This window comes from Aotus nancymaae, unplaced genomic scaffold, assembly GCF_030222135.1.
Source record: "Aotus nancymaae isolate 86718 unplaced genomic scaffold, 86718_ANA_hifiasm-v0.15.2.pri h1tg000049l, whole genome shotgun sequence".
Taxonomy (NCBI): Eukaryota; Metazoa; Chordata; class Mammalia; order Primates; family Aotidae; genus Aotus; species Aotus nancymaae.
The window spans coordinates 30,931,347-30,939,572 of NW_026988463.1; the positions used below are offsets into that span (position 1 = coordinate 30,931,347).

The 8,226-nt window shown below is 33.6% G+C and overlaps 1 pseudogene; it reads right to left on the reverse strand.

Moving 5' to 3' along the window:
- Window positions 1–2,682: 2,682 nt before the first annotated feature.
- On the reverse strand, window positions 2,683–3,424 carry LOC110567011 (farnesyl pyrophosphate synthase-like; annotated as a pseudogene).
- Window positions 3,425–8,226: the final 4,802 nt, after the last annotated feature.

Sequence of the window (8,226 nt, forward strand, 5' to 3'; positions counted from 1 at the left end):
GGATTACAGGCTTGAGCCACCGCGCCCGGCCTAAATTTTAGAAGTTTTTAAAAATTCTATAAAAAATGGAATTGATAGTTTGATAGAAATAGCACTTAATCTACAAGTTACTTTAGTCAGCCTCTACATCTGAAGTATATTGATTATTCAATGTCATGAGCATGGAATGATTTTCCATTAATATTTGTGTCATCTCTGATTTCTTTCAGCAGTATTTTTTAGTTCTCCTTGTAGAGCTATTTTACTTCTTTGATGTAATGTATTTCTAGGTATTACTTTTGTTAGTGTCTATTGTAAATAGAACTGTTTTTAATTTTGTTCTCAGCTTCAATGTCAGAAATGCTACTCATTTGTGTATATTGATTTTGTATTCTGATACTTTAATGAAGTCATTTTTAGGCTTAGGAATCTTTTGGTGAAATCTAGGTAGAAAATTATATCATCTGGTAAGATAATTTGACTTTCTCTATTCTTATATAAATGTGTTTTATTTCTTCACTTTGTTGAATTGCTCTGGCTAGGACTTAAAACAACTATGTTGAAAAGGAGTGTTTACAATAACTATTCTGGTCTCATTTCTATTTATGTAAAGAATGCATCCACATTTGCTTGTTCAGTATGATGTTGGCTGAGAATTTGTAATAGATGGCTCTTACTATTTTGATGTATGTTTTGTTATTTGTCTTGTTTGAGAATATTTTCATAAATATTGGATTTTGCTGAGTGTTTTTTGCATCTATTTCATTAATCATATAATTTGTTGCTTTCTATTATTTTTACAAGGTAAATTGCACTTATTGACTTGCATATAATGAAACATTCTTGAATACATGAGTAAAACTCAGATGACTGGTAAAGTGATTTTTTAAAAACTCATCTTGCTAGTATTTCATGAAGAATTTATGTTTTAATGTTCCCAGAAATATTGGCCCGTGGTTTTCTTCTGTTGTTGTTGTGTCTTCGCTACATTCTAGTACCAAGATAACAGTGATTTCATATGAGTTAGGGTGGAATCTCACTATGATTCTTTGGAATACATTTAGTAGGATAAGTACCAGCTCATCTTTATATATGTGGTAAAATTTGGTCATAAATTTATCTAATCCAGGGATTTTTATGGTTGTTATATTTTGTATTACTTATTCAATCTCATTTTACATTTTAGACATTTTTGCTCTGTTCAAAATTTTGTTTTTTCTGGTTCTATCTTGGAAAGTTCTGTGTATTCATAAGATTATTTATTTTCTATTCATTTTGTAGTTTGCATACATGGAGATTTCATAGTAGTCTTTAAATAATTTTTTTATTTATACAGAATTAGTCATGATTTCACAGCTCTAAAATTTAAATAGATGCAGAATAAAAGTTTGACACAATTTAACATCCCATTATGATAATTCTCTAAAGACTCTAGATATGGGAAAAACTATCTCAAGCCAATAAATTTCATGTATAGCAAAAAAAAAAAAAAGAAAAAAAAAAAAGCACACCTAGGAACATACTAACTAAACAGGAAAACCTGGAAGCTTTTACTCTATGATTTACTCTATGAGCTAGAACAAGGATGTCCACTTTCCTCAGTCCTACCAAACATAGTATAAAATGTCCAAGACTGAGAAATTAGACAATAAAATCAAAGAAATTCAAATTGAATATAAGAATGTAAATTATCCTTTTTGAAGATGACATAATCTTATGTATTAAAAAGTTGAACACTTTACTAAAAACTATCAGAGCTACTAAACAAATTCATTGAACTTGTGGAACACAAAAGCAACATCTTAAAATCAGTAAGATTTCAATACATGCACTAACAACTATCTCAAAATGAAATTTAAAAACAATCCTATCCACAATAATTGTAGTAACTATATGTTGAAATAAATTCAACCAAAAGTTGAAAGTTTATGTTATACTCTAAAGAGAATTAAATAAAAAATTAAATACTACACAAATTCTTTGGGAGGCCAAGGCAGGTGGATCACAAGGTCAAGAGATCAAGACCATACTGGTCAACATGGTGAAACCCCGTCTCTACTTAAAATACAAAAAAATTAGCTGGGCGTGGTGGCACATGCCTGTAATCCCAGCTACTTGGGAGGCTGAGGCAGGAGAATTGCTTGAACCCAGGAGGCAGAGGTTGCGGTGAGCCAAGATCACGTCATTGCACTCCAGCCTGGGTAATAAGAGTGAAACTCCATCTCAAAAAAAAGAAAAGGAAAAAAAAAAAAAAACTACACTAATTGAGAAATATTACTCATTAATGAATTGGCATTAATATTGTTGAATATTTATATTACACATAATAATCTACAGATATAATGCAACCTCTATCAAAATACTAGTAACATACTTAAAATGGTGACAGTTCCTTAGGGAAAAGATAGTATCTTCAATAAATGGTGTTGAGAAAACTTTAATCCACATGAAAAGCAATAAGATGAGATTATCACCTCAGAATTTAAAATGTTAGTTACTTAAATGTAAGGCTGGAAACTCTGAAACTACTACAAAAAATATAGACTAAAAGCCTCATAACATTGTTCTGGGCAGTGAATTTTTAAATTTAACTTCAAAACCCGAGAAACAAAAGGAAAAATGGATGAGTCAGTTATTATTATTATTTTTTTACACAATAATTTATTTATTAAGAGCCTCCTCTCCACCCTTGCATTCTCTAGGTCACTTTTTCCACTTGTAGATTTTGCGTGCAAGCCCCAGAAAGATAGCTGGGGTCAGGGGCGCTGCATACTGTTCAATGAGACCCATAATGTGGTTTTAACTGTCTTCCTCATACTGCAGAACACGGCTGGCATATCCAGCTCCTCATATAATGCTTTCACTTGGGCCACTTCTCAGCCTCCTTCTGCCTGTAGTTTTCCTTCAGGATCTGGTGCTGTTCCAGAGTGGACGGTTACAGACACTGGACCACCAGCCAGCTGCATTTGTTGTCCTGGATGTCACTGCCAACTTTGCCAGTCACACTGGGGTCCCCAAAGAGGTCAAAGTAATCATCCTGAATCTGAAAGAACTCTCCCATCTTCAGCAGGATCTTCTTGGCATTGGCATGCTCCTTCTCACCATGAATTCCTGCCATGTTCATGGCTGCAGCTACAGGAAGGTAGAAGGAGTAGAAAGCCATCTTGTGCTTGATGATAGATTTGTACCTCTTTTCAGTGAATCTGCCAAGATCCACATTGCCCTAGGAGGCTGTGATGAGGTCCAGGGTCTGCCCAATCTCAGTCTGATAGGAACTCTACAGGAAGAGCTCGATCAGGTTCAGGTAATAGGGCTGCTCCCGGCAGTAGAGCTTCAGCAGGTGGTAGATATATGCTTCCAGGATAGCATCATTGATGGCATCCAAACCCATGCCTGGCTTCTGATACCAGCAGATCTGTCCCCAGTGTGTGAGGGATGAATCCATGATGTCATCTACCACCAGGAAGAAAGTTTGCAGCAATTCCACACACCAGCCCACAGTCAGGGCCCACTGGAGACTATCAGCATCCTGTTTCCTTGGCTCCACCAGCTCCCAGAACGCTACTAGCACCGTCAAACCCCGCTGTTACTTGCCTCCAATGGCGTTGTACTCCAGGACCTCCTTGAGCCAGGCAATAGCATCTCCTGTCTCTGGGTGCCCCATCTCATCCTCAGTCAGCACCCTAATGATAAACATCTCATTTCTGGTCTCCATTCATTCTGAGGGAGGAGCAAAGGCCTCTGTTCCTGGATGTGGGTTCCTGCTCGGTCAGATTATTTCAAAGTAAACATCTGCTGCACAGAGTTTGATACAATCAACATTCTTAGAAAACTAAACAATGGAAGAAAGTATTTGCAAATTACGTGTGTGACAAGAATAAATGTAAAAAATATGCAAGAAACTCAAATGACTACACAACAAAAAATAAATAACTATGAGCAGCAGGCTGAATATATTTTTTTTTTTTGCGATGGAGTCTCTGTTGTGTAGGCTTGAGTGCAGTGGTACAATCTCGGCTCACTGCAACCTCCACCTCTGGCTGAAGCGATACTCCTGCTTCAGCTCCTCCAGTAGCTATGACTTTAGGTACGTACCTCCATGCCTGACTATTTTTCTTTTTGTATTTTTAGTAGAGGTGGGGTTTTGTTGTGTTGGCCAGGCTGGTCTTGAATTCTTGACCTCAGATAATCCACTGACCTCAGCCTCCCAAAGTGCTGGGATTACAGGCATTAGCCACCACACCCAGACCAGGCTTAAATAGTTTTCAAAAGACATGGCCAAGAGATACATTGAAAAATGCTCAATTTCAATTATTGTCAGAGAAACACAAGCAAAAAATACCCTATATTTATAAAATTTACCTATGAGAAAACAAAAATACTAAAAAAGAAATACCTATGAGATATTTAGTAAAATAAAAAGAAAACATTAGTAAAGATGTAAAGGAAATGCGTGCACACTGTTGGTTTAAAAGTAAATGAGGACAGACATTAAAAAAACAAAATAGGAGTTTTGAAAAAAAAATTAAAATTGAACCACCATATACTCCAGCAATTGCATTTTCAGATATATATTCAAAATGAGAATGAAGAAATACTTGCACTTCTATGTTGTTTGCAGCACTCTTCACAATAACCCAAATATGGCATCAACAGTTCAACATCTAATACAAATGAATACAATATGGTGTATGTACAAAATAGAATATTCTTTATTTTTTCAAAAAATTCTATTATTTTCAATCACATGGATTAACCTGGAAGACATTATATGTGTTGAAATAAGCCAGTCACAGAAAGACTAGTATCTCATGATTCCACTTACAAATGGATACTTTAAAAAGTTAATCTCACTGAAGTACAGAGTAACATGGTGACCACCAGGTGCCAAGGTAATTGAAAAAAAGAGGCGATTGGAAAAATGTCAACAAATACATAATTATAGTTGTATAGGAAGAACAATTTCAAGAGATTTATTGTACAGCATGATGACTCTAGTTCATAAAAATGTGCATGTATTTATGAAAAATGCTAAGACAATGCCATGTGGTCTCACCAAAAAAAGCTAACTCTATTAGTTAATGCATTTATTACACAGGGCTAAGTATCTGACAATGTATGTATACTTCAAAATATTATGTTTTAAAAAATAAATACCCATTCCATCTGTCAAGTTAAAAAATGTATTTTTAAAACTTTATAGAAAGTTAACAATATGTCAAATATGATCTGTATTTGTCATAAACTTGACTGAATAGTCTTAACTATATATAGCTTTGTGCTGTTTTGTCATTTGTAAATTATAACCATAGAAACTTTGATACTTAACATCATGCCATGGACCCTGCACAGTACCTGGAAGAAGCCAATTTACTTTAGGGCTTTTCCTTTAAGTGTGGGGCACCCAGACTTTCTGGTGCTAATGCTAATGACATGAAAGACAGTAAAAGGGCAGGTGGTCCCAGGACTGCTGGTGGTCCCATGACTGGACACTCTGTGAACACAGTAAACAAATATGCACACAAAATAACAGAAAATATTTTAATTCAAAAACTGGCAAAAATCTTCACATATTTTCCAGAGGAAAAAAACAAGAATTGGCTACACATAGATGACTAAGTATACAAACTGTATCCTGAATTTCACCCCCCAAAAATTATATTAAAAAAATGAAAAATTTCTTCAAATTATATCAATATAAAAATATTCAAATTTAAACTTTACACTAGTAATTTTATTATTTAGCAACCATTAACATTCAAACTTAAATATAGAGATTCTGTATGGAAATAGAAGTTGTGCTGTAAGTATATCACCAAACATTAAAAATTTATTACTTACCACTAACTTAGAAATTTACAAAGATACATTTTATATTTGACACATTTTGTGTAAGAATCTTTTAAAATTTTTCTTTTACAAAAAAATGTTAAATAATTTATTTCTCCCCCCAGCGAATACTGTATGGCTTTTATCTTTATCTGATGTCAAAGTTATGTTGATAAGCAAACTCTCCAGTTATAACCAACTTTTACTGCATTAAAAGTTTCAGGTCAGGCACAGTGGCTCATGCCTATAATCTCAGAACTTTGGGAGACCATGGTAGGTGGATCACCTGAGACCTGACCAACATGGAGAAACCCCATCTCTACTAAAAATGCAAAATTAGCTGGGCATGATGGCAGATGCATATAATCCCAGTGTCTTGAGCGGCTGAGGTAGGAAAAAAACCCAGAAGGCAGAGGTTGTGATAAGTCAAGATTACACCCTTGCATTCCAGCCTGGGCAACAAGAGCCATACTCCATTTCAAGAAAACAAAAACAAAAACAGAAACAGAAACAATTTTCTAATCAAAATCTACAAAGTACCATGTCAAATGACAGGTCATAAAAACAAAAGTGAGAAAACTGTAGCCATAACACAGAAAAAGAAGGTCTGTGATGCATATATATTTGGAATACACATAAGGAGACAAACAAAACTGGATAATCAGGGGAAAAAATAGAATTTCTTTTTAAATTAAGCAAGAGTTCACTTTGCAGCCTGGAAACAACATTCTCTCCACATGAATAATCAATATTATTTCTTCACTATTGATATTTTCCATATATGACTTGACTTGCGAACTAACTCCAGCAAAAATATTTATGGCTTATTATGGAACATCTGTTACATGAGAAGCACTATCATCTTTGTTTGCTACATTTATATATCAAAATATTCTTGTCAGGTATGGTGACTGACACCTGTAATCCCAGCACTTTCAAAGGTTGAGGGTCAGATCAATGAGGTACAGAGTTCGAGACCTGCCTGGCCAATGTGGCAAAAACTTGTCTCCACTAAAATTATGAAAATTAGGTGGGCATTGTGGCAGGCACTTGTAATCCCAGTGACTTGGGAGGCTGAGGCAGGGAAAATTGCTTGAACTCAAGAGGTGGAGGTTGCATTGAGCTGAAATTGAGCCACTGACCTTCAGCCTGGGTGACAGATCAAGTCTCCAGCTCAAAAACAAAGAGACCTAAAAAAAAAAAAAAAACCTAAAATCCTCATGACTCATGAAGCCTCCCAAGTAATTCCCTGAATATATTGGCTTAACAGATAAATTTACAAGTCAATTATAAAATGTTAAAGGAACAATAACTAAGGAATGATAGGCATAAAGAGGTTTCTCCAATTAAACACAATGAAATGTTCTAACTAAAATATAAATATACAAATTATGAAATTACATCTAAAAATCATTTTCTGTGTCCTACCACATTTTATGAAAATTAATTACTAACAATATTCTTATAGTGTAAAACAAAAAATGAATTCTAAGAAACAGGAAAAGTATTGGTCTGTACAATAAAGAAATAATAAGTAAAGAATATAGATTTGCATTCAGCATTATTGAGCTTTTAGTTTTCTAGAAAACTAGTCACCATGTGAAAATAATTTGTTTTGTTCCAATATTGCTTTTTCTGAAAATAGACAAAACTCATACACACACACACTTATCCTACAATTCTATTACAGTTAAGATATATCATTAGACTAACATGTATATTTAACTGTATGTGAATCAAAACTAAAAGTTTTTATGTCTAGGTAGTTCACATGTTCAAAGAAAAATTTACAGGAAAATTTAACAAAATACTTATTTGGGACATAGAAACATATAAATTTTATTTATACTTCAATATAGTTTATATTATGACCATAAAAATAAAAGATACAGCATGAAGTAAATTGTGAGTTGAATCATATCATTTACTTTCCAAAAATAAATATGTAAGGTTTTCAAATAAAAAAAAGTATTCTTTGAATGCAATCATAACAGTCCAATTTTCTTTTGTTAAAGTTACATAGAAATAATTTATCTAACAACTTTAGCTTTGAATGATGTTCTACACTCAATACTCTGATTTAGTGTAATGTCTGAAGCATCAGTGTCTTAGTTATTTCTACTGTGAATTATCTGATGTTGACATAGACTTAATTTTGAAGTAAATGTTTTCAAAGTTATTGCATATGTAAACATATATTTTACTATGAAATCTCTGGTGTTTTCTTAGCTGTCATTTTTGAACAATTCTTTAGTTAAAACTCATTATATGTATTAGGGTTTTTTCCAATATAGTATAAATTCCCTAATGTTGAACTAGTTTTGAGAAACTTCTTCAGGCTTTTTCTCCAATACAAACTCTGCACATTACTTATGAAACAATTAATGGTACTACAGTCCTCTTTATATTTTTAATGCT